The 27,513-nt window shown below is 39.6% G+C and overlaps 1 protein-coding gene across 1 annotated transcript in view; it reads left to right on the forward strand.

Annotated features, from left to right (window-relative positions):
• The window catches only part of LOC113407226 (neuronal growth regulator 1), a 616,762-nt gene that overhangs the window by 309,977 nt on the left and 279,272 nt on the right, over positions 1-27,513 (forward strand). The gene's annotated exons all lie outside the window — the stretch shown is intronic.

Raw genomic sequence — 27,513 nt, forward strand, 5'->3', positions numbered from 1 at the left:
TGGCCCAAATTTATATGAAAGTCATCTAATATGAACAGCTCGAGTGGAAGACTCTTATAGTATTGAAAACTAGGTAACATTTACTACTGCAGTATTTTGTCCTGTGCCAGCAAAAAAAGACATTATCAAATGTGAGAGACACAAGGTAGGTGAGGTAATAATATCTTTTATTGGACCAAGTTCTGTTGACATAAGAGTCAAGTTTTTGAGCTTTCAGAGTTCTTCAGGTCTTGAAAAGGCACTCGTAGTGTCAGAGATACAAGAGGGAACAGATAAGGAGTTAAAACATATTGCAAGAGACCATTCAAGGTGAAGTGGGCAGTTTATCCCATGTAAAGACAGACTAATCACAGAAACGTTGGGAAAACTTTCAATGTTAATTTTTAAAAAAATCAACAAAAATTCTGCAGCAATGGGAACCAGGAATATTTTATGTTCTAAACTCTGATTATAAAGTCTGTTACTTAGGACATAAAATGTTCCTGGTTCCTATTGCTGCTGAATTTTTTTGTTTGTTTGTTTTTTTATTGACATAGAAAGTATTCAAAACATTTCTGCAATTAGTCTGTCATTACATGGGGTAAATTTTCCACCTCCCCTTAAATGGTCTCTTGCAACATGTAAGAACATAAGAAAAGCCATACTGGCCCAGACCAATAGTCTATCTAGCCATGTATCCTGTCTTCCAACAGAGGCCAATGCCAGGTGCTTCAGAGGGAATCAACATAACAGGCAATGATCGAGTGATCCATCCCCTGTTGTCCACTCCCAGCTTCTGGCAGTCAGAGGCTATGGACACCCAGAGCATTCGGTTGAATCTCTGACTATCTTGGCTAATATCTTCCACGAATTCATCTAATTCTTTTTTCAACCCATTATAGTTTTGACCTTCGCAACATCCCCTAGCAATGAGTTTCACAGGTTCACTGCTGTTGTGTGAGGAAATACTTCTTTGTTTGTTTTAAACCTGCTGCCTATTAATTTCACTCAGTGATCCCTGGTTCTAGTGTTATGTAAAGGCGTAAATAACACTTTTTCTCCACACCAGTCATGATTTTATAAACATCTATTATATCCCCCTTTAGTCATCTCTTTTCCATGATGAAAAATCCCCATCTTTTTAATCTCTCCTCATGTGGAAGGCTGTTCCATAGGCCTAATAATTTTTGTTGCCCTTCTCTGTACCTTTTCCAATTCTAATGTATCTTTTTGAGACGGGGGCAACCAGAATTGCATGCAGTATTTAAAGTGTGGGCATACCATAGATTTATGTAGTGGCATTATGATATTTACTGTTTTATTATCTATCCCAGGGGTCAGCAACGTTCGGCACGTGGCTCGCCAGGGTAAGCACCCTGGCGGGCCGGGCCAGTTTTATTTACCTGCTGACGGGGCAGGTTCGGCCGATCACGGCCCCCACTGGCCGCGGTTCGCCGTCCCGGGCCAATGGGACCCCTGATCTATCCCTTTCCTAATGATCCTAACATTCTGTTAGCTTTTTTGACTGCTGCTGCAGATTGAGCAGATGTTTTCAGAGGACTATCCAAAATGACTCCAAGATCTCTTTCTTGAGTGGTAACAGCTAATTTTTATCCCATCATTTTGTATGAATATTTGGGATTATGTTTTCCAATGTGCATTACTTTTCATTTTTCAACATTGAATTTTATTTTTTTTTTGTTGTCCAGTCACCCAGATTTGTGAGATCCTTTTGTAATTGTTTGCAGTCAGCTTTGGATTTAACTATCTTGAGTTATTTTGTATTGTCTGCAAATTTTGCCACCTCACTCTGTATCTCTATTTCCAGAGCATTTACGAATATGTTGAACAGCACTGGTCCAAATACAGACCCCTTGGGGACACTGCTGTTTACCTCTCTCCATTCTGAAAACTGACCATTTATTCCTACTCTTTGTTTTGTATCTTTAAAGCAGTTACTGATCCATAAGAGGACCTCCCCTCTTTTCCTATGACTACTTACTTTGCTTAAGAGCCTTTGGTGAGGGACCTTGTCAAAGGCTCTCTGAAAATCTAAGTACACTATATCCACTGGATCCCCCTTGTCCACATGCTTATTGACCCCCTCAAATAATTCTAGTAGATTGGTGAAGCATGATTTCCCTTTACAAAAGCCATGTTGATTCATCCCCAATAAATCATTCTCATTTCTGTTATTTTCTGTTGTTTCAAGTAAGTGGTACTGAAGTTAGTCTTACCAGCCTGTAATTGCCACAATCACCTCTGGAGCCTTTCTTAAAAATTGGCATTACATTAGCTATCCTTCAGTCATTTGGTACAGAAGCTGATTTAAGTGATAGGTTACGTACCACAATATGCAATTTCATATTTGAGTTCTTTCAGAATTTTTGGGTGAATACCATCTGGCCCTGCTGACTTATTACTGTTTAATATATCAATTCGATTCAAAACCACTTCTATTGACACCTTAATCTGGGACAGTTCCTCAGAATTATCACCTTAAAATAATGGCTCAAGTGTGGGAAACTCCTTCACATTCTCTACAGTGAAAACTGATGCAAAGAATTCATTTATTTTTTTCTACAATGGCTTTATCTTCGTAGAGTGCTCCTTTAGCACCTTGATCGTCCAGTGGTCCCACTAATTGTTTGGCAACTTCCCGCTTCTGAAGTACTTCAACATTTTTTTGCTGTTTATTTTTGAGCCTTTTGCTAGTTGCTCTTCAAATTCTTTTTTGGCCTGCCTAATTATACTGTTACTTCCTTATCTTTCCACCCTTGTATTTAGCTCTTATAACCTGAGTGCCTTTCCAAGAAGGCTGAAGAAGAGCTCTGCAAAGCTCGAAAACTTGTCTCCTCCACCAATAGAAGTTGGTCCAATAAAAGATATTACATCACCTACCTTGTCTCTTTCATATCCTGGGACCAACGTGGCTACAACACTTCAAACAATTGAATATTACAGACTGTGCCTCATTGGGAGACAATTAATAGAAAAGTCCACATATCTGGGATAATCTGCCAGGTTATTATACATTCAGTGCATTTGGGGCTAGATCTAGGATGCCTTGTATACAGAGGACTCCCACAAAAATCTAGGAATGCAGGAAGTGCCTCTTAATAGCATTTTAACTGCATTGCACCCTGGAGCTCCCATTCCAGAAAAAAAGCGTGTGTTGCTGTTTCCCCTAAATTAAATGATTATAAAGTTGCTAAGAAGTTATTTTCATAAGTGGTTTGAAACAGCACAACATAGTAGAACAATAATTGAACTACACAGTATACCATTTTCTCATTTTCATAATATTACCTTCAAGTGCTTAGACACATTTTTCAAGCTTTACATCTTTTTAGTGATTTTTTTAAACTACTCTATGTTTCCTGAACCTTAGATCCATGAGAATGATAAAAAGGTAAGAATTCTCTGTGTATGTATGTATATAAAATAAAAATAGTTTTGTTTTGCTAAAAAATTTCCACTAAATTTTCCAACTTTTTTAGCTGAAAAATTCAGCTTTCATGACATTTTTTTTCTTAAAAAAGTTAAAAATAGTTTTAGCTGAAACTTTTAACCCTCTCCGCTTAGCACATGCTGACATATGAAAGGTTAATTATTACCTTTTTATTTTCCATTGAAACTTCTTACCTGAATTTTCTCAAAATACAAATGGAATGTTTTAGTTGAGCCCTGCATAGCCAGTTCAGTGAGACACAGATATGCAGTAAATTTTTCCAAACATACACTCACTTTATAGAAATACAAACACTGAATAATAAACAAGTAACTGTTACTCTTAAGGCTACTGACCAAAATGTAGTGCTGCTACAGAATGGGCCAGATTTTCAGTTAGTGTAAATTAAAACCACTAAAAATAAACAGCTATGCTGATTTATACCAGCTGAGGATCCAAGTTCTGGCATGCTGTGACTCTTTAAAAAAAAAAAAAAAAAAAAGGTATGCCTGCCATCATAGCATACCAACCTATTTCAGGATCATAATGGAGATTTAAATGTATTCATTAAATACTGCATTACCAGCAGATTAGTAATATGTATTTTAACTAATGTTAAAGGACCATGAGTTTTGTTAGAAAAAAATTGACTTATTTACTTTATTGCAAAGAGCTTGAAGAACCAGAAACAAACCTAATGCTACCACTTGCCACCCTTGGTGAAATAACTTTCACTTTCCATATTTAAATAATTTACTTGTACAATATAAAGTTTACAAGACTTTATTTTCACTGGAAAATTGTGTAATTTTATTTGTATCTTTTAAATAGTAAAGGAACTAAAGTATTGTACTTTTTCAATGTATTTAGTGGAGAATTGGTATGATGTTATAGTACAGTTAAATCTACCTTCAAATTTATTGATTTAATATTAGAGATCGCATAAATATTTTGTTCCTTATTCAATAAAAGGAAAACAATAAAAAGAGGTCTTTCTTGTGACCTGGACTAAGTATTACTCTGAAATACTTTCAGTCTACCAAAAATAAGAAAATAATGTGTCAGCCTTTAATCATATGCATTAGTATTATGCTAATTGAAAAATGAGTAGACTCCTTTCTGGGAGGCATACTGACATTGCCCAACTGTGGGCCATTGTTAACTCACCAAGAACTGCAGGGTGGCATCTAAAAGAATGTAAGCATGTTAAATTATGGAAATTCACAATTAAGTCTCCCAAACAACCTTAACTCTGCCCTTTAGGGATACCATGCAATAACTATTAATTTATGATTAAAGCATTTTAGTGTTTGTGGTTCCAGATTAGACTAAACCTTTTTTAAAATATTTTCTTAAAATATATATTTCCCCCTCGTGGTGTTACTACAGAGCACAGCTAAGGTTGTTTGGGTGCCTTAACGTGTTTCAATTTCTTTTAAGTGTAAGCGTAACTCTCAATTTCCTGGGCTTATAATGGTTAGGGAATAATTACAGCAATGCTGGAAGGTTCTTTTACCCTTAAATTACTGATATATACTCTCAAACTTGAACTCTATTTTAAGGTAGATTTTTTCTTGGAATTTAAATAGTTTTCTTAATTAAAAATTTCATATGTCAATACTAAACAAGAAACCCAAAGAAAAGGTTAGCATGTGGTATTAGAGAGCTGTAGTAGGAACCTTAAATCATCTTTAAAATAATTTATCTTTAAGGGGTAATTCACTGGTGCACCAGAGTCACACAGAACAGCTGGATTGCACTGGTGACGATGGCCCTTAAGAGACTCATGGTTTAGTGGGCTGTGTTACAGAGACCATCACTGTTTGAAAGAGGCTGTGTGGAGAGCCCAGTTTCTGTGTTTCAGTATCACTAGCATGTGGCCACAGAATCTTTAAAGAGCAGTGATAATTGGGCTAAGTAATCTACTTTTGACTCATGTCCAATCTCCTCATACCACTAAGTCATTACATCCAATACAATTGTTGCATTCAGATTAGCTGTAGAAGAAGGTTAATGATTGGCTGAGTTAGCCTTGATGTCACAGCAGCCCCATCAAAGTTACCTAAGCTGTTGACTTCACTTTATAGCCTAAACAATCATAACAATTAGATAGCACAATTGTTAATAATTTAGCTTAATTACAACCTAATTTATGAAAATATAGCATATGGGTAAGATTTCAATTAATTTTAACTACATGGAAAACTTTGAAGAGTCTGTTCTCTTCCATTATTAAGATCACTGAGGACAAAGAAAAAACTGAGGACAGATGTTTAATTAATTAATTATAACTCATAAATTAATTAACAGTTTTACTTGTAAATTCATAGAAAATTAATTCTGTATTCCAAGAGTAAGTGCTGTAAGTTTGGGCAGGATACAATGAATTTTTCATACACAATGAAAATGTATGAAATGCTTTAAGTGCAAAATAGAACTCAGTCTTAACTGTAGAATCATGACCAGTGGCTCCATAATACAGAGTGCAGCCCTCAAAGACTGCAAGTCCCATCATTCAATGCTGAGTAGCATTCTGTAGCTAATGCTTTCTGAAACAGGCCTCAGATCAAAAGTCTCCTGAAGTCAGACTTCAATATTAAAAATGAAGGTGGCTAGGGGTGTCTTTGTAGAACTACCGGGGCCCCATTAGGCCCATGACCCACACTTGGCCACTATTTGTCCCATTTAAATTGTGAGAACAACAATTTTTTTTCAAGGAACTGTCTTGTTGCTGGTTAAGTATTTGGGAATGTCACCATATTCAGGAGTGACTAAGGAACCTGAAGATTAATTAAAATAATTGCCAAAATGGCACACCATAATCACTGAGTTATTGAAAGTATAATAGTTGCCAAATTTGATCTGGAAATTTTTGGATAATAAGTATTATGCAACTACGGTATCATTACCACAAAAAATAAAGCACTAAACGTGGATTGCTTTGGAATTACATTTGATATTGCTTTCCTATTGCCTAAACAAATAGAGAGAAGGAAAAGTCTCATATAACACCAAAAACTATGTATTAAAAAAATCCTGGTTTAAAACATGAACCCCACATTTTGGATAAAAATTAGATTTGATCACACCACAATCAATTCATTGTAACAATCGGGATCTCTCTATAAAAGCTGGATCCATTGAAGCCATTGGGCTTTGGATCAGGCCCTAAATATGGAGTTTTGTGACTGATCAGTGTGAGTCAGGTTGATTTAATCCTTGTTATGTGTATAAAACTGCACAGCAGGCTTTTAAAACTATTTTAGGAAGTTTGAATGAAGTTATTTAAAGTGCTAAGTCCAATGTAGACTAGTGGCTCATTGCTCACATGATGCCTCCTTGGTTATATGTTGTTATATTCATTTCTAGCTGTAGATTCAAATTCACAACAGTAATTAATGTGGCCTGTCATTGTCTATGATCTTAGTCAGAAGGAGTGCTAAGAAACATCCACTTTCTGCCTTTTTCCAAACCTATTAGATGACTCTTCATCGGCATTTCGAACTAGGATTGTATATTCAACCTATCCCCTCCAAATTTGCCCCGCCTCTTGGCAAAAACAAACAAAAACGAAAAAACACACCACCATTATCTTGTTATAAGCTGCACTTTTGGGGGAAATATTATACTTTGTTCCTGAAAAATATGTTGTGTACTGACACAAGTGTATAATTTGAAATTGGAGAGGCGTAAAGACCATATAGTGGAGGCCGGCGATATTCTCTGGACAATATTTTTGAATATGCCCGTCACCATTTAGTGCTCTCTGTGGGCGATTTCAAAGACCAAAATATGTTCTTCAGAAGCATTTTATGAGCCACAAGCTTTATCTAATCAGAATGATATATCAGGCTCTTGAGTAGGTGAACTTCATCAGAGGCAAGGAAATCAGCCAACTCGCCTTTCAAGTTGGTGGCAGAATTTTAACAAGGGACTCTTAGAAGCCCCCTGGAATCACATCACTGCTTGAAGTCTGTTGTCATGACAAACTTTTATTAAAGTGGGTGATCCAGTTTATTTTTCACTTGTCTTTCCAGTCAGTACAGTGGTCATACAGTATTTCATTATTCATTAACTGTGAATGCAACTTTGGACTTTCAGATGTTGGTTCTGTAAAGTGATATTGCTATGTCAGAGAATAGTGTGTTTAAATGCTCACATAGTGCAAGGAATTCAATTTGTATCTAAACAGACATAAAAATCACTTCACATAAAGACCTGACTGACTTAATTTCAGAAGAATAGTTTAGCAAGCAACAAACACATTGCGATACTTGAACACAGCTGCAGACTTGGAGGATACACTAGATTAGAATACTGTTTGTAGCAAATAGCAAATTGAAGCCCTCTTTGAGGCAATTAACAAAATCAGAGCATCCTTTGAAGCAAATAGACATGAAAAATGCCATTCTTGCATTGATTTTCCAAATGCTTAATTTTGCAACAGTCCTGAGTGTCTTATAGTTGTTCAAAGCCCAGTAGAACTATGTATCTAACATACAGATGAGTTTTTGTTTTTATATGAACTATTCATCCAAATCTAAATGCATATTTTCAATAGCCGAAATGATGAATAAGAATTATTAAAATAATTCCCACTGCTGGCTGATGCATAGCTGCAGCCAGATAACATTTTGTATTTATATCTCACCACTGAGAGGTGGAAGTCACTGCGCGGAAAAAGGTTAAGCAAACAAAGATTTGGTAGATTGGGGAAAACACGGCTGCATTCAAATGTGAATGTGACTACCTGCAGAAGCATGGTGGTAAATAGTGTTGGTAGCAACCTCTGCTTCCCCTCTTCCATCTACTAACTTTCGTTTAAAAGATTCAGGACATACTTCTGTTATTACAGCAGCTATGTGAGACAGATAATTCAACCAGTGATTTCCTTTTGAAATCTGGTGCTTCTCATTGTCTTCCATGAAAACTTTAGAAACACTTCTTAAGTTGTAAAGGGCTGCTTCTTGTATTTTACTCTATTTCCCCTTCATTGTGTATAGGCTAGGAATGGGGTGCCCACAAAATTTCCTCTTCCTTTTAATTCTGCCTGACCATAAGCTGTGTTACCCTCTTGTATGGGCACACAAAGACACATCCCTGAAAGGAGATTCATGGCCATATCTCTTAAAAGAGCAATATAAAGAAGAATTTGCATCAGTAAAACCAGGAAGGATGTGTGACTAGATATATGCTGTAATTCCTGAGGCAATAATAGGGATAATAAATGGTACGGTACTTGATATTCTTGACACACCTAGTGGAAAAACTCTATAATAAAGGAAAACTCTGACAAGACACTGCTTCTTAATGCTACAATATGATTCTAACTTCTATTATACATGCTTCTCACAGATCTTTTATCCCCAGGAATTGGTATAAAAGCTTGGGAATCCTGCGAACAAAATATTTTAGTCCTAAAGGTAAATTTTTGAAAATCATGCCTAAGAAGATGTACAGTAACTCCTCACTTAATGTTGTAGTTATGTTCCTGAAAAATGCAACTTTAAGTTAAAAGATGTTAAGCGAATCCAATTTCCCCATAAGAATTAATGTAAATAGGGGGGATTAGGTTCCAGGAAAAAAAAATTTTGCCAGACAAAAGACATTATATACATTTTAATCAAGCAATTTAATACAAGTACTGTACTATAGTTGGGAGGTGCCCCTGCCTTACCCTACACAGGCACAGCCCACTGGCACTGGAGATGAGGCAGGCAAGGAGGCGGAAGGTGCTGTAGGCTAGGAGAAGCAGGTTGCGCAGCAGTGGCAGCTTCCCCTACTCTGCAAGCACCAGGGGCGGGGGGCTCAACCCTCAGCCGCCCACTCGCCCCTTCCCCCAAACCCCTATCCTTGACATGCCTCTTCTCCTCCCACACCTCCTCCCCTTTACTTCCCACACTACGTCCTTGCTCCTCCCCCCTGCTGTCTAAACGCCACAAGCCAGCTGATTGCCCTGGACAGGAGGCAGGGGAGGGAGGGGGGAGGCGCGCTGAGTCCTTGCTCCTCCCCCCCCCTCCTGCCTGGGGCAATCAGCTGGCTTGCCGAGTTCAGGAGGCAGGGGAGGGAGGGGGAGCCTGCACACTGAGTCCTCACTCCTCCCCTCTCCCTCCTGCCCCCAAAACGCCACAAGCCAGCTGATTGCCGCAGGCAGGAGGGAGGGCAGAGGGAGAGTGGAGGCGTGCCGAGTCCTTGCTCCTCCCTCCTCCCTCCTGCCCGGGGCAATCAGCTGGCTTGTGGCATTTAGGGGGCAAGAGGGAGGGGGGAGGAGCGAGCACTGGGAGTGCAGGCTCCCCCTCCCTTCCCCCCTGCCTCCTGCCTGGGGCAATCAGCTGGCTTGCAGCGTTCGGGAGCCTGCGCGCCGAGTCCTCGCTCCTCATCCCTCCCTCCTGCCCCCAAAACGTTGCAAGCCAGCTGATTGCAGTGGGCAGGAGGCGGGGGAGGAGGGGGAAGGCGCTAATCCTTGGGGTCTGCCAGCAGGCGGGAGGTGCTGTGGGGGGGGGAGGGGTGGCGTAGGGAGGCTGCCAGCTGTGGAGAAAGCAGGCAGCCAAATAACGTAAGAGTGGAGCATTGCACAACTTTAAACAAGCATTGATTATTTAATTGATCAGCAACGTAACAACGAAACAACGTTAACCGGGACGACTTAAAGTGAGGAGTTACTGTACATACAAAATCTGTTCATTTCTTGCATTTTTGGTGTTCCTCTTCCTTGCACTGTTTCAAATATTTCTCTCTCCAGGTAAACACATTCATTTTTTTTTTTAATCTCATGGAAGAGATGTGAATTTGAATTCAAATGCTCTAATTTGAATGAATAAAAAGGACTTAAGGAGTCAGATAAAACAGGCACAGCTGCAGGTCTGTGATTTTCAACCAAGCTCAAAGCCATTATTACATACAGCACAGTGCAACAGATTGAATAGTTACATTATTACCTCATCTTTGAGACCTTAAGACATTGAATACTAAATACAAAAAAAGAGAGGCAGCTATACAAATGCTATACTAATTTTATTTAGCGTTGAATTTTAATAATCTGCAGTTTTCATCTTAATTTTAACATTGTTTCCTCCATTACTACTATTAAACTCACCTGCTAGAGGAGATACAAAAGATACATTTCTTAAATTGTTGACAGTATAGTATCCAGTTTAGGCCTCGGTGACCTAAGTGAGTCATGGGCATATAAAAAATCAATTTTTAGTGTAGTCAAGGCATTCTATGGTAACAGCTCTTTTGTATAAGTAACCTTTTTTGTGTTTGCAGTATTTCAAAACAAATAATTTATCTGGCATTGTTCATTGGTTTATTCTTGTTCCGTTAGAAATTATTATCCGTAACTATTTCAAAAAGTTTGTAGATTATATTAGCATTTATTAGGAGTGAAATTACTATTCAGGTTCCAAAATAAATGCCAATACTTTTTGTATTTAAAAGGAAACATGTAACATAAGCCTCTTCATACATATCTGCTGTTGTGCACTCCAAGCACCATCATATTACTCTTTGGTTAGAAGAATCTGATTAAAAATAATTACTCTGTACTTGACTTCTGATCATCCTCAATAACTGACCCCGTATTCACTCTTACACATGCCAAAGCTGTCTTGTCTCATTGCTCAGATTATAACTTCTTTCAAAATATCCCATTTTCTGCAAATAGGGGAATTTATACATGTCTGTCAATGTAATCTGGTAAATCATTAATCATGACATTAAATAGTGTGGCACTAATTGTATTTCCCTTAAGGATTCCTCTTCTGTCTTCCAGAATTCTGATTAGACAGTCCCTGTTTGAATCTGTATTTTCCAATAAGGTAAGACATATTTTAGCCAAAAGAAAAAAACCTTTCTATAATTCCCATTTTTATAGTAACCCCCTTCTTCCATGTCACAAGTTTTTAAACATATATATGTATAGCAGCATCTGAAAGTGCCACGATAGCTTATTTCTTGTACCTATTTCTAAGCCTTTATAACTTGTGCATAAAAATTGCTGCAGGCTGTGCAACCTATATGTAGGATGTATATTCTTCTTTCAATGTGAGTGAGTAACTTTCAGTAACAGTATATCTATACTGCAGTTAGACACTCGCTGCTGGCCTATGCCACCTGACTTGGGTTCACTGGGCTCGGATTGTGGAGCTGTTTAATTGCAGTGTAAACAAGCTCTGGGGCCTTCCCACCTCACAGTGTCCTAGAACCTGGGCTCCAGCCCATGTCCGAATATCTACACTGCAATTAAACAGCCCTTCAGCCCGAGCCCTGCAAGCCTGAATCAGCTTGAACAGGCCAGCTGTGGATGTCTAACTGCAGTGTAGACGTACCCTAAAAGTTGAAGTTGGTCGACTACCTACCTCGCCTACCTTGTCTCTCTCATATCCTGGGATCAACATGGCTACAATACCACAGTAAAACTATTGGTAGTTACATACCATGGTTACCATTAAAAACCCACACAGACGTATTCTACATATCAGATATCAGTGTGTGATAATGGTAGAGAAATAGTGACAATTTAATAGTAAGAGCTAATACATATGAAGTGGAAAATAATTCTCAAGATATCATCATCTCACGGACTAACTTTTGGTTGGAGGAGGAAATCTTGGCTCCACTGAAATCAGTGGCATAACTATCATTGACTTCAGTGGGGCCAGCACTCCACCCGTAATTTTTTAATAATCAGGACTAGCCATGGTTAAGTTCAAAATAGTTAGAAATGTAATAGTTTCATATGTACTTGCATGTCACTGTAACTCAAAAGCACTTATTTAATATGACAAAAAATACTGTGTTCAGTTCTGCACATATTCAAACAGAATAATTTAGATGAATCATCTTGTTGCCCTTCACATTTAAGACTGGAAGATTTCCCTTATGGAGATAGACAACATGGAAACAATCTGTATAACATGACTAAGCAATGACAAAAGTGGGGACATAAATTGGTGTATTTCAAAGGTACATCAAGGAAGAAGTTATTTAAGGTGACACAAAGGGGTGTAAATCGGAGTAATGGGATGAAGTACAGGAAAATTTAGGCTGAGCATGGGGTCTGGTATAATAATAATCTCTGAAATAATCTCTCAAGGCAAATGGTATAAGGCACTTCATTTAAAGTAAAATGAGACTTGAAAAAGTACTAGGATACATACTATAGGAAACAATTTTGCACGAGCATCAGAATGAAATATATGATCTAATAGGTCTTTCCCAGCTCTAACATGTGGAATGCATTTATTAAAATAAAGTTTTGCAGAGCATTAGTCAATAATGTCCTTGATTCAGAGAAGTAAATGAACATAGGAATTGACAGATTGGATCAAAATCAAGGTCTACCTGGTCTACTATCCTGTCTCCAATAGTGGCCAGCACCAGATGCTTCAGAAGTAAGTGTAAGAAGTAGTAGGCAGATGTGGCATAATTTGCCTCCTAGATTAATTATAATCCTAATCTCTAATAGAGATTGGTTTAAAACTTGATGCACAAGGTTGAATATCCCTTTCAGAATTTTTGTTAGCAATAACAATTATAATCAAAGATTATACTTTGAAAATTGCATGTTTTTTGTTAGTATGGAAGCATATATTCTGAATGACGTTTAAATGGATTGGTCTAATATGTAACAAATGATCATGTCAAAACAACTCCAAATAAACACTTTTAAAGATTGTGTGAATACCTATCAGCATGACACACTTCAGAGATTGTTTCAGTATATTAAATGCACATTTGATGTAGTCTAAATTAGGGATGGTGAGCCTTGTGGAGTGTGAGGAATAAAAGCTTCAGAATTAAGGTTTGGGTTCGTATAATCAATCAATTAAATTGACGTCTTCCAGGGTATTTTGGGTGGGAGGTGTTTTTTCTGCAATTTAAACCCATGGTGGGTTTTTTTTCGATGGGTGTTTCAAGTTAAAAATGAAGTGCAAATTGAAGTCACTGGCACAACTCCCATTGATCTCAGTGAGGTCAGAATCCCATACAGGTTCTTTACCATGGTGTCCCTTTGGCTAAATCTACATGAAGGAGAGTAGAAATCCACAAATGTTCCACTGGTACAAAATATGTGGCCTATATGGGGACATGTGTGATCATCAAAGATACTCACTTTGGTCCCAAACTGATATCTGTAGGTTCAGTTCTGGGTCCTGGCACTGCTGAGGCAGCTCAATGTGTCTGGAAAGTTGCCCAAAAGGGTCAAATGAAGATTCCCATTGCTACAGACAAATCTATGCTACGCACCCTTTGGAGTATGAGGATTGTTGGGTGTGAAGAGGGTGAAAGGAGCATAGTGGAGTGGATAGTGCTCTGCCAGGTGGTTGGCCACTGAAGCTCTGGAGTTGCTCTAAATTATGTGAAGGGCTTTTTTGGCCCTCAGCCATCTTAAAATCAGGGAAACAGAAAGGTGGTATAGTCCTCTGCTCATCAGAGTCAAAGTCTTGTCACATCTGAGGCTTCAGTCTTATGAGTGTATTTAAAGTGTCAGTGAATGAAGGGAAATTGTACCCAGGCAGTGAAAAGAAGAAGGCTTGAGAAGATAAATCAAGGATTTTCTGACAGACAGTTTATGCCTAAAGACCTTTCAAACCTACAGTGTTATGTTCAAGTTGGTTTCAAATGAGGAAAAATGGGTCTGTATAGTGGAAATTCATATAAATTCTCAAAACACTTCTATTTTGTGTGGTTTCATTTTAAAAAAATTATTTAAAAGTAGTAAATTAAATGTGGATTTTAAGTGCATTTAAGATAACATTAGATTGAAAATTTCACCACAACCCCTTAGTTTTGCACCTGCAGAATTTGCAAGCACATCTAATTTACAAGTGCAAAATGGGTAATTGTGCTAATTTTTGCAACTCTTCACTTGTCCATGCAAGTACTTTTTTGTAGGCTGTAATTATGCAGGCCCTGTGCAGATTTGACCATGGAAGTCTGACTCAAAACACAAATGTAAAGGCATTCAACTTTAAGATAGAAACTCTGTGATAAACTCATTTGTAGGGATCACCAAACAACTAATCAGTGCTGTATTGCTACAAGACCAAAAAACAAAAGGGAGGAACAATAGCTTCAACTCTGAATATTCTATATTTGGTGAAATCTTTAATGTTATTTGAAATGAAGGGTGGGTGGGTATTATATCTTCAAACTTGTTCTACTTCGTATTTCAAATGTTTCTTGAACTTTGGATATAAATGGAGGTTTTGATTGTCATTGATGTTACACCGTTTTCAACAATCTCTCTAAAATGCACCTGTTTGATTCCCCCTCTGATTTCCTTTTATAATTTCCATTTCATAATTGCAGTGAGACACTCCAGGAAGTGTGTGTCCGGAAGACTACTGCACTTCACTGGCAGTTGAAAGCTCTTGGAACAATCCCCCAGAAATACATTGCCTGTTGTGTTTTATTGCTTAATTTTCCAAACTCCTTAATATCCAATTCTAGCTACAATACGTGACCTACAGTAAATTATTTCTTTCATAACTCTCTTTAGAATAGACACACACAGACTGTTCTGAACATAAATTAATCTCATGTTTGAAATCTCCATCGGTTTATGTAAGCAAGCAGTTAGCCAGTAGTTTTATAAAGGGAAAATCTCCCCCCCTTTACAAGGGCAGCTTGTCAGCCCAGGCTAATGAGGCACAACCAAACCAAGAATTCCCAAAAGCTACAAAATACCTTTCTATTTAATTCATAAATATTTACAGATTTAAGGGCAAATTGTGATTTGATTTAAATATCACAACTCACTGTCTCCAATAGTGAAATGCTTGCCAGAAAGTTCTAAGAAGGTACTTCTGCATGAGGGCTCAAAACTTGATATAGCTAATAATGTGTCAAAAAGCTGCCTTGTTACCATGGCAATTTACATGCCCAGCAGTCACTTTATAAGGGCATTGCTGTGGTAACCACTGCTTGGTGAGACCACAGCAGGATTGTAGCAGTTAAAACCAGGTTGCAGGGGGCGGGGATGGGGCCTGCGCCCTGCACCTCCCCAGTCCTCTCCCCAATGGGAGGCCCTATGCATGTGCATGAGGAGCCACCATGCCTGCCTCGTACCCTTCACACTCTCCTGGGTAGCAGTTGCGGGGGGTGGGGGGCAGATCTAACTCCTGGGTCCACTATAAATAAGGTAATTTTTTAATAGCTATTAAATTGTACATTGCGGGTGGGGTGAGGTGGAAATAACTATTTTGTAATTTGTGCCTCACCTGTCAAAAAAACCATGAGCCGGCATTGTTCCTTTGTTACAAATTATTCTATTTAAAGTTACTTATGCCCAGTTTTTTAAAGGTATTTAAGTGGTATTCTGCCCAGTGTTGCAATGTCTAACACATTTAGACTAACAAATTTGTTAGTCTCTAAGGTGCCACAAGTACTCCTGTTCTTTTTACATTTAGGAGCCTAAGTGTCACTGAAAGTCAATCATTGACAAATTAAATATGAAAGCAATGATGGTAGCAAAACTCCTAAAGTTTTGGAGTTTGAGATCAATTTGGATAAGCATCCTACAATTTTGGATGCCTACCTGAACCAATGGAGGCCCCAATAGGTTCTGAAATCCTCTTAATAGGAAACCCCCTCTTATTTCAACAGATACCCCCATTGCCAATGTTATTTTCATGGGAGGAGGGTGAAGGAAGCCTGGAGCCAGGTCATCTGCTCCCCTCATTTTATGTGAGTAGGCAGCTCCCCCTTCTGACATCTTCAAGGAAGAGATAAGTACAGTAAAGAAGCACAAAGTAGGAAGCATTTTTAAACTGAATAAAGTAGAATGGCTATACGTTTATGAGACTTCATTTTGTACAAATGCATCACTTCAAATGGAAATAATCAGATTTTGGTTTCTTGCTCTCTGTAGGCCATACATTACATTCAAAGCTGCATATGCTGTTAGCAAATATTCTTCTGATTACACAGTACCCGTGTGTTTTTAATATCTGTTACTCCTGTTTCATTGTTTTTGTTTTGAATGCCTCCACCCATAAAAGACTATACGTATGTGATATATGATCTGAGCTACTTTGTCAAGAGTATCATCTGAAAATTAATACAAAACAACAAAACATGAGTCTTCCAAACTGGCAAGTGGAAGTTTCCAGGTTGTGGTCATATAACTTTAACGGATAAATAACTTTCATGGTTGGAAGCTGTGTAACTGGAAACATAAACATAATTTTTTATAATGCCTTGTGACTTGTGAAGAGCAGTATTTCTTTCCACCCCACCACATCTTGAGCTGTTTGTTTGGAATATTATTGCAGATTTAAATTATTAACATTGTAACAACCAAAAATCATCTTTCCAGGTAGGAATATAAAATTACTTATGAACGCTATCACAAAATTACCATTAACTAAGTCAACACACAGTATGGCAGGAAAGCTTTTCTTTTAATATTTCATTGTGTTCAAATGTCAAGTCTAATTTTCAAAGCTGCCAATACAACCTTGGGCAGGCCTCCAGGAATATACAATGTACTCCAAGCTTTTCTTTGTACAGAAACATAAGGAGCCAATGGGAGAGTATGTTGGGAAGTGCCATTGTGTAACTATATTAAGCTCCTTAGCTTCCAGGCCAGCATCAATTTAGGTTGACATATCCAACCTTAGCCATTTTCAGTTATTAGACAATGGGGCTCCCCTAGTGTTGTGGGTTCTTTGCCAGCACACAGCTATCATAATGACTCCGTTATCACACACCTCCCTGCAGTGAAAAGCTAGAATCAGCAGGGCACCTGTAATGGCCTTTTAGAGCTGTTAGCAGCCAATGCAACTTAGAGAAGTCCAGAGAGAGGGACTGGACCAAAGCAGACCAACCCAGAATAGGGGTTGTGTAAAAGTGGCTTAAAGATGTCTTTCATCCCCCTGCTCCTGAGCTGTGCCAAGTGCTTTTGAGCCTATATGAGACAGGTATTTCATGATGGAAGGCTCTATCCGTGTACCTTACTAGGCTACATGATTTTTCTTGCATCTCTGATACATTTTCCTACACAGTATCAAACCCCTTTTCCATTTTTCAGATCTACAAAGCTACAATAATTCTAGGCTTCAGGAGGTTATTTTCTAAGAAATGGTGAAGTGTAGCGTTCAAATGAGACTGATTTAATAGCAGTTACAACTGGATCTGTGTCAAATTCTCTAGATAGCTCAGCTGCCCTTGAATGCTTAATCACCATTTGCAGGTGTTGCAAATTTCACTTGGATGCTTTAGTGCCAGACTGAGCAGCTCCGGTCTACCCCTGAACTGTGACAGTAAGCTTTTTGGCATCCTATGAACTTCTTCTCTTTAGACACCTCTGCTTTCAAATCTAGATGCATCTTTTCTTGTTAAACTGCTTTCTATGTATAATTGTAAGGAGATGCAACTTTCTGAAAATGTTACTTGCCATTTCTAACTGGTTCCAACAACACTTTGGCTCCATTTTTATAGATCCAGGCTAAGTTCCTTGTGGGAGAAGTTCTTGCCAATTAGAATAGCAAAGAACATCGGAAGAGATTTAATAGTTTTTACTGATGTTTCTGCAATATCCCTCTTTCCCTAAATGGAGGCCAGCAATGATTATTGTTGCTGAACAAACCAAGCTGAATAGCTTTATCAGCTTTTCATATTAAAACATGATAAATTAATCTAGATGTTTCTTCAAGACTAAAAATGCTCATTTATTTATGAAGCCGAGAGACTACGCATTTACACAGCATTGAGAGGCTGCTGTTGTAATTTTTAAACTAAAGATGGAAAGTGGTCCTCTGTATTATCCGAGCAAAGTCATTAGCTAGATGTTGAAATCCTAATTAAAAAGGATTTTGAATATTCAGCTGTGGAAGTCAATATTAATTGAAGTAAGCTGGCTATTTTGAATGTTTTTAATCCTTGTAATACTTTTGAATAGTACCACAGATTTGATTTATTCATTATTAGAAGAGACTTTAATTATCATTGTATTTCATGGTATAATTTCATAGTTTCTTTTTAAAATTAACTTTTTATTGAATTTCCAGAAAACAAAAATCCAAAACAATAATGAAAATTACACACGCACATAATAGCATAAGTATATATGATATAGTAAAATTTGGCATATATTATGGGGCCATTGTTAGTGACAACAAAATTGAGGTTATGTTGAAAATTGCACTTAAAATAAGAATAATCTCTTTCACACTTTATTAAATTTAATCTCTAAATTTGTCACAATAACTCTTCAGAGGTTGTTACAAGTTTCCCTGCCATTTTAAAATAAAAAATATATACTAATTTTTGTATGGGAAACATTTAAAATGTTTCCTTTTTCAAATTCTGCCCCAACAGTGCCACAACCCAGAGCTCCCCTTTACTTCCATCCTCTCACATTACCATGGCTTTGGAGGGAGTGAAGCAGGCTACAGAGAAGCTCCATTGTGATTAACTTTCCAGTATATGTCTGTGTGGAGCTGCCATCTGCTGCATCCCATGTGACTCTCAACATAAGAACTGTGTGCTGGCAAAGTAGAGGAGGTTTGCTACAGTGGAGCTCCACTCTACTCTGCAACTCCTTACCATTATTCCCCCATGTGTTTCCACTGTGCCCCCTCGCATACAGTCATTCCCCTGCCTCAGTAATACCCCTTAACATGGACCCATCCACAGTGGCAGCATGGTGAACCATGCTTCTCTGGTCAAGTGAAAATATTTTAAACTGGATTTAAAAGCATTAGAAAGAGGGTTGGGGTGTTAACTGTTACTGTGGTAAACAAATTAACTAACAGGAATATTGAGCCTTGGTGATGAGATATAGAAGCTCTTGCTCAGTTTGGGAATTCCTCCCAACTCTAATTGGCAACTTTAATATGGTAATGAATCTCAGAGTAGATAGCTCTAGTCACCCTCCCATATTGCTTCTATTCTGGTACATGTGGGTCAGTATCTGGTAAGAAATGCACTCTCAGAAGAAGGATTTCACTTCTTCTCCCTCCACTAGTCATATAGCAGGACTGATTTATTTGTTGGTGTTCCACTGCAATGTCTAATTTTAGTCTCTCCTCCACTGTAGAATATCAACTATTGTTATACTTAGTCCTCAGGAGACTGTCTCTCAGAGAGGTAACTAGAGGCTGAATTTGTCTCTGTCTAGCATGGATACCTTCTTTAATCAAATTGAATCCTCTAATAGGGAGTCTAATAGCATTCATTCAGCTCTCAAATAGTCACTGGCCCTGAGATGATACTTGAGGCAATACTGTGGGACTTGATGATTGCTTTTGCCTTAAAACTTTGTAAATATTATTATAAGGACAGAAGTCCCGTAAAGGGGTGATTTTGTTAATGAACAGGCAAGAGTAGAAGAGGGTATGACCATGTGTGAACATATTGATAAAGCAGAATGTGCATTTCATTTTACTCAGCAGAAATGTTATCAGTTTGCTGGCTGGACTGACTATTTGCTGGCTAATAAAGTGAAGGCCAACAGACTCAGTAATAGGCAGGGCCAGCTCCAGGCACCAGCTTGCCAAGCAAGTGCTTGGGGCGGCCACTCCGGAGAGGGGCAGCACGTCCAGCTATTCGGCGGCAATTCGGCGGATGGTCCCTCACTCCCGCTCGGAGCGAAGGACCTCCCGCCGAATTGCTGCCGCAGATCGCGATCGCGGCTTTTTTCTTCTTCTTTTTTTTGCCGCTTGGGGCGGCAAAAACCCTGGAGCCGGCCCTGCTAATAGGATACTTAAGTTTCAGGATTTACTATTCACAGATTATTTTGTTATTAATAGGGTTAGAGAAATTATTTTAACAAACAAACAAAGAAAAAATCCCACATCTTGTATTCCCTCAGAAACCTGTTCCTTAGGAGTATACCAAGAGATGCAACAGAATGGATGTGATGGGCAGAGACTAGGACTGAGTGATTATTTCACACAAATAAAAGTTTATAGAGTAAATTCAACGTCCTTGTGTTTGAAAACTATCCTTCAATAGACTGTAATTTTTATTTTACTTTGTTTTTTCTGTTGCTCAATTAATTGTACAAATGAATTTTTGCCTGTGGATTATTTGAAACCTGCTCATTGTATTTTTGATTCACTTCATGTATGATTGGTCACCTAAATCACATACCATTGTTTCTGATCCCAAATGGGAGGATACTCTACCTCACAAAAAGTCAACTGCATTAACATTTCCAGTGGAAATAATCCTCTGCATACATTTTCAGAACATTTCTACTTCTGCAAACTTTCTTGCAAATAAAAACTAACTCACTTGAAATTGCATTAAAAGTTTTGCTAATGTGCTGCAACTCAGATGCTAAACCTAAACAAAAAAGTATTTTTTTAGCTAAACCCTTTATGACCATTTAATATTAAAACACTTCAGGTGATAAGTTATTACTTATTTTTTTGTAGTTATGCTTTAACTGTAAAGATTCTACCTATCTGATCATTCTATCTCTTTTCTAGCATTTATCAGTGTAGAATCTAATCACATACCTTAAGTATTAACATAGTGAGCTCTCATGGAAAACAAGGCAAATGGATATATTTTCTCATGGTGTACATATAACTTCTGTTCCCATCAGTGGAAATTTATGCACCTATATTGACAGGGGAATAGCCCATGTAGATGGATGCTTACTAATATTATTACTGAAAGATGTAAAATATTGTTTTGTCATTATTTAATATTTATATTGCAGTAGCACCTATAGGCGAAGCCAAAATGGGACCCATTATTCTAGACTTTGTACAAATGCATATAAAGTCTGTGCCCTCAAGAGTTTACAATCTAAAGTTCTGGGACCACACACTGAATAAAGAGGATGAAAAGAAATATTGAATAAGTACCCATTCACTGGCAAGGAAGATCATTTTAATGGCTATATTTTGAATACTAGGCAAAATAAAAGCCACACAAGAGTTCAAAAAAAAAAAAAGGAAATATATACTTATCACAGGGCTAAATATAAATTGTGTCTTAGCTGTCACACTGGCAACCAGATCATACTATTTGAAAGCTGATATTCAATGGCACTTCAGTCCTATTTATGTTTTTTTCTGGTAAAACCTGTTAATATTCTCACCTTGATAAGAGGGATAATTGACAATATTAATCTCTAATGTCTGGTTTTTAATTTTATTTCTATTGATAGACTCAGCTCACATGCAGTAAGAAAAAGAGGTTTCAGTGAAAACTTCCATATCTGCTAATAGTATTGTACTCTAACTTGAAAATCTATCAACCCTACATTTTACATGTTTGTCAATTATCTATATTATATATCTAGGAGAGCCTAATTTTTTGCAATAGAAAATCATGTTGATTCTATTAGACAGACTAAAGAACTGGCCTCTCATTTTTTCTTAGAATTAATAGAACATAGAATTATTATGTCTTTTATTCCTTTATCTACATTAGTATGGAACAGCAGGTATAAAATTACTGAAGTTTGATACTGTACAAAGGCATGGCTTGTTTGACCATCAAATGTATGAATCTCTCCCAGTTGGTTTTACACCAGATTCAATGCTGTGTTAGTTACTGGTTTAGAGGAGAGTAGTGTTTTGGGTTTTAAGAGAGAGGATGTATGTATGCCCTAGTATAATTATTAGCAGCCTATTGATCCCTTTTTGAGGCTGTCAATCAATTGCTATGGAAAATATGAAGATAATTATTTGCTGTCTTATGTCTAATGACATGGGAAGCAAGGAAAGTTCAGAATATTTATTGCAGAATATAAAGATGGAAAAAACTTGCTGGATATTCCTTCCATGTTAAGCAATCAAAGCACCTTAATTGCAGGGAACTGAACTGAGATGTGTGATTGAGCAGTATCATTTGGAATGTCAATCTGCAGTGTTTGCCAGTTCACTTAAACCAGTCACAAGAAATGTGAATTAACTAAACTTTGTTCCTGTTGTAAAGTAAATTGCTCAAAGAATAAAAACTAAGCAAAAGTAGCAGCCATTTAAGAGGTATTTAACATAATCTTAGAGGTAAGAGATGGGAATGACTTATAAGGTGCAGGATTGATCTCTCTTGTAAATTCTCGAGTGTTTTGTCCATTATTTTGAATAAATCCAGTGAAGGAGCCTTACAAATTTCCCTTAACTATTTCATAATTTAATTGAACTTGCTATTGGAAAAAAATCTTATTGTTCAGTGAATTTTATTGACAACATTTTATGATGCTACTTCTAGTTATTCCTCACATATCCACTGCAAGGAATTTTCTTCCTGTCTATTATTAATGTTGATTCCCTTGAAATACTGGAACAGTAGACAGTTACAATATTTCGTCTCTAGTAATTTTTGTTACCTAGTTGTAGGTATTTTTTTCTTTTAAAGTTTCCGTATTTTGGTCATTTTCTGCATGCTTTTTATTATTTTCCCCCTTCATTGCCAGTGTGTCTGTTTCCTGTAGTGATACACCCCCAAATACACACATCACAGTGTGACTACTCTAATGCTGTATAAAGAGAACTTGTTACCTCTGTCCCTGACATTATGCCTTTTATGTGTTGAATACAGCTCCATATAACATTCGCCTTTTAGCCACCACATCACACTGCAGTTCATTTCTGACGGCCTGATTTTACTGTCATTTCAGTTCCATGTACAGACTGGCTGCATACTTAGGCAGCCAACTGCCTAAGGTTCCTAGGGTTGCCAACTTTCTGCTTGCACAAAACCAAACACCCTTGTCCCTCCTCCTCCCCACTTCTCCTCCGAGGCCCCGCCCCTCCACCACCCCTTCTCTGAGGCCCTGCCCCTTGCTCACTCCATTCCTCCCCACCCTCACTCACTCGCTCATTTTCACTGGGCTGGGGCAGAGGGTTGGCGTGCAGGTGAGGGCTCCGGCTGGGGGTGCGGGCTCTGGGGTGGGGCCAGAAATGAGGAGTCCAGGGTGCAGGAGGGGCTCTGGGCTGAGGCAGTGGGTTGGGATGCAGGAGGGGGTGAGGGCTCCTGCTGGGGTTGTGGCCTTTGGGGTTAGGGCCAGGGATGAGGGGTTTGGGGTGCAGGAGGGGACCCCGGGCTGGGGCAGGAAGTTGGGGTGTAGGGAGGGTGAGGGCTCCACCTGGGGATGTGGGCTCTGGTGTGGGGCTGGGGGTGAGGGATTTGGGGTGTAGGAGGGGGGTCTGGGGTGGGGCTGAAGGGTTCGAAGTGTGGGAGGGAGCTACGCGCTGGGGCAGGGGGTTGGGGTGCGGAGGGGTGTGAGGGCTCCAGCTGGGGGTGCAGACTCTGGGGTGGGGCTGGAATGAGGAGGTTGGGGTGTAGAAGCGTGGTTAACGCTGGGACCCAGGAGAGGGGAGGGGGGCATCAGGGCTGGGGCAGGGAGTTGGGGTGTGGGGGGGTGTGAGGGCTCTGGTTGGGGGTGTGGGCTCTGGTGTGGAGCTGGGGATGAGTGATTTAGCATGTAGGAGGGTGCTCCGGGCTGGGACCGAGGGGTTTGGAGGGTGGGAGGGGAATCAGGGCGGGGGCAGGGCCGGTGCAAGGAAGTTTCGCGCCCTAGGCGAAACTTCCACCTTGCGCACCCCCCAGCTCTGCGGCAGCTCCCTGCCTCCCCCCCTGCCCCCGCTCTAATTCTCCTCCCCTCCCAGGCTTGCGGCGCCAAATAGCCGCAAGCCTGGGAGGCGGGAGAAGTGGAGCAGCGACGGCGTGCTCGGGGAGGGGGCGTAGCAGAGGTGAGCTGGGGTGGGGAGCCCTGCGGCAGCTCCCCCCCCGCCCTGAGCCCCCTCCCCCGCGGCAGCTCCCCACCCCTCCGGCCCGGGGAGCCGTGTGGCAGCTCCCCATCACAGCTCACCTCTGCTCCGCCTCCTCCCCGAGCACGCCGCCCCCGCTCTAATTCTCCTCCCCTCCCATGCTTGCAGCGCCAATCAGCTGTTTGACGCCGCAAGCCTGGGAGGCGGGAGAAGTAGAGCGGCCGCTGCGCTGGGAGAGGGAGTCTGAGCCGCACGTGTCAGCGCGCCGCTGGCAGCCCAGCCCAGGAATGCTGTAAAAAAAATTGGGGGCACCACTTTTTGGTGCCCCCAAATCTTGGTGCCCTAGGCAACCCCCTAGTTTGCCTTAATGGTAGCACCGGCCCTGGGCGGGGGCAGGGGGTTGTGATGTGGGAGGGGGTGAGGGGGGCAGGCTCTGGGCGGTGCTTACCTCAGGCAGCTCCCGGAAACAGTGGTATGTCCCCCCTCTGGCTCCTACATGCTGGCACGGCCAGGCTGCTCTGCATGCTGCCCTGTCTGCATGCGCCACCCTCGCAGCTCCCATTGGATGTGGTTCCCAGCCAATGGGATCTGCAGAGCTGGTGCTTGGGGCGGGGGCAGCGTGTGGAGCCCCCTGGGTGCCCCTATGCATAGGAGACGGAAGGGGGACATGCCGCTGCTTCCGGGAGCTGCATGGAGCCAGGGCAGGCTGGGAGCCTGCCTTAGCCCCACTGTGCTGAAAACCGGACTTTTAACGGCCAGGGTCCCTTTTCGACCGGATGTTCCGCCAAAAACTGGACACCTGGCAACCCTAGGTCTCCCTCATATTTATTGTTTCTAACTATCTTTTCTTCATATATGCCCGTGCTTTGATTATTTTGACCCAAAGTATTGTAACAAACTTGCTCCTGGGTGTAATCAGAACTAGTTAATTGTGTGTCTTGTAACAAGACTCTTGTTGCCCTGTTCTGAAAACAACTAATGCAGATTCTACCTAAGCTCTACTGGGAGAGACAATATTTTGTAGTAGGAGGACTAGATTCTGTCCCTGCTGCTGTCCTGCCATGAAGTTCCTCGTAACATCTGTGAAGATGTAGATGGCTATGGATTTGTTACAGTATTCATAAACATATTAAGTCTGCTTCACTTAATTTCTGTTGTTTTACAATCTGTTTGGATCCACACGTATTTTTGCTCTGTTCTCTCTTTGCAAGACTTCCTAGCTTTATATCTATGAATATAATTCAATTTTTTTCTCTACGTTTTCTAAATCATTTCTGAAGATGTTAGAGAAGCATATATGTATCAGTGCCTCTCCTCGAGGCTCACTTCTTCAGTGAGACTTGCAAACTCAAGGAGAATACATTTTAAAACATATACATTTAAACAATACTTTTAAAAAAATCCTGCTGAGCTTCCTTCTCCAGTTTCCCAGTGCATCGTGTTCTGGCTTTGTCTGTTTTTTGTTTTAAGGCCCTGATCCTACAATTTGTTCTGTGTTCTCCCTGAACCCATATGGAGCTCTATTAAAGTCAACAGGGATCTGTGTGGGCAGAGGAGTTGGACGCTGCTGAACAGCTTGCAGGGTTAGAGCCTTTGATTGTAAACTCTAAGAGGCAGGGACTTATTTCATAATTCTATTTATCCTCATTAATTTAACTATCCCCATTTAGCATTAGTGTGAATTTCTCTTTAGTATTCATTTGATCCCTGATACATTTATTTTTAAAACTTGCTTTATTAATCTGTCCCTGTTTGCCTAGCTTTCCCTTCTGAGTTCCAAGCTTAACGCAGTAGTGGGAGTTTTGCTGCATGCACTGAGAGCAGAATTTGCCTCTGAATTTTCTATACGATTAATTCACAGAAGTCAACATTTCTAAATGTGTGTCACATTCTGGCAACAGGGGAAATGACTAAAAACCAAATAGACTTAAATCGAAAACAAAATTGAGAAAGCAAGTTTTCTGTTAGTGTTTTTGTTAAAGTGATTTTTAATAGAATGAGGAGAGAAAACTTCTCTTTTGGTGACAGCACGTTAAAACTGCTTCCTGAACCAAATACCGCTAAAATATATGGTTCAGTTGGACTTATCAGTGAACTCTGCCACTTAGCTGATATCTTCCCACTTCTTTCTTTTTTTTTTCTTTGCTAAGGAACAATACTCAAAAATAGATTTTTTTTAAAGTCCATAATAACACATTTGTGTTTTGAAGATAAATATTTTCTGATGGGTTTGTTATTGGAAAGAGACAGGCAAACGTAGTGCAGAATTATTTGTTTGTTAATCTATTTGTCTCTTTTCTCTTCTTTTTTTCAAGATATTGGGACAATATGTTAAATTAAAACATGTTGGGACAGTAAAGAAGGTGCAGGTTTATTTAAAGCTGAGCCTTTGTAAATCAAAAGTATCCTCTTTTACTGGCATATTGCTGCCCTGATTCTGTTGGCAGGAACTTTGAACAACAAGCTGACAACTAGCAATGTGAAAGCAATGTGTTCTTTCACTAAATTTGTGTTAGGTTAGACCAGTATTTTGCAATCTTCTTCTTTTCTCACCGTCTCTCTGTTGTTGCAAGCGTTCTCCACTAGAGGAATGGTTTCCAGCTTAAGTCAATTGTATCAATTTGCTACATTGACCAAGCCAATATCTGGTGCCACCCATTCAATGAGTGCATTCCAGGTCGATCAACACAAACTCCATCATGGGATTAGTGTGAACATACATGAATGAGAGGCAGGCACCAGTTACAAATACCTCTGGTACCAGTATGGGGGTTGGGGCATATACCAGTATGGTGGTCAGGAATCACTGAGGTTGAAAGGACATTCCTTCAAAACTTTATATAAATTTTATTTCAAGTGAATCAGTGTAATAGGAATTCTTGGTCTGATTATGCTAATTTATTCTTATTAATCACACATACAGTACTGCCAGGAGTACTTAAGAGTGTGAAACATTGCAGATACTGCCACAGTGTTCATTATCTTGGAGGGATAATACCTCAAAAAATCTCTCTAAAACAATATTTAGCACTTCTATGGACGTAATCTGCTCATGTGTCACGTTCACACTCCATAAAGAGATTGTAGGTGCAAGCTTGAGATCAAAGGACTGTAGGTTAGATTAACAGGGAGTGTAGTGGAGCATAACTTCCCTTCTGCTGAAAAATGAGCATAAGCTCCACCTCAGCTCCTTGCTCCCCCCTTTCTTGGTGCACTGAAAACTCACCAAGCAGGGTGATTTTGAAGTGGGAGCAGCAGAAGGAATGGGTATCTGGCTGAGGAAATTCTGGGGCTCACAGCTTTTCCTTTTGCCTTTTGAGTATTCAGGGAAGAAGCCAGTCCTTCCCCTAACTCCACCCTAGCAGGAGAGCTGCCAGCTTTTCTGCCGCCCTAGGCGGC

The sequence above is a fragment of the Terrapene carolina genome, unplaced genomic scaffold, assembly GCF_002925995.2.
Source record: "Terrapene carolina triunguis isolate 2854851 unplaced genomic scaffold, T_m_triunguis-2.0 Scaffold210, whole genome shotgun sequence".
Taxonomy (NCBI): Eukaryota; Metazoa; Chordata; order Testudines; family Emydidae; genus Terrapene; species Terrapene triunguis.